Raw genomic sequence first — 598 nt, 5'->3', positions numbered from 1 at the left:
TAGAAGCCAGATGGGCCTCTCAGGGGTGATCGAGGTCATGAGAGCCACTGAGGCCAGCACTCCACAGGCCTCCCTGGGTGCACATATGGACTTTACTTGCACCTCTGGCTGCCTCATCTCTGTCTGTCCTTTTTAGCCCAAGTATTTGTGTCATCCTCCACCTGGCTTTTAGGCTGTGATATTTTTAAATGGCGTAAAGGATGAGGCCCTTGTCAGAGAGTTTAAATCCTCTCTAGATTTCTGGTAATACTAATCCGATAGAGATGCTGTGGAGCAGGATGTGTGCTTGGTTAATCCTGTCACACTAGAAATCAAAGAAAGATTATAGGGGCTGGGGAGATAGTTCAGTAGAATAAGCACCTGCCTGGCAAGCACAAGGGCCTGAGTTCAAACCCCGGTTCTGCCAAAAACAAAAAACAAAACAAAAACAAAGACTATAAAGTTTAGGTCAAAAAGACAAAGAAGGCACAAATTTTAAAAATGGCTCTTGGACTCAGGATATAGCTCAGTGGCACAAGTGTTTGCTTAGCAAATGCAAGTTCCTGAGTTTGATTCCAGGTACATACACACACACAAAGGCTTTTTTTTTTTTTTTTTT

The sequence above is a fragment of the Octodon degus genome, unplaced genomic scaffold, assembly GCF_000260255.1.
Source record: "Octodon degus isolate 3935 unplaced genomic scaffold, OctDeg1.0 scaffold00005, whole genome shotgun sequence".
In the NCBI taxonomy this organism is placed as follows: domain Eukaryota; kingdom Metazoa; phylum Chordata; class Mammalia; order Rodentia; family Octodontidae; genus Octodon; species Octodon degus.
This window is presented reverse-complemented; position numbering follows the sequence as displayed.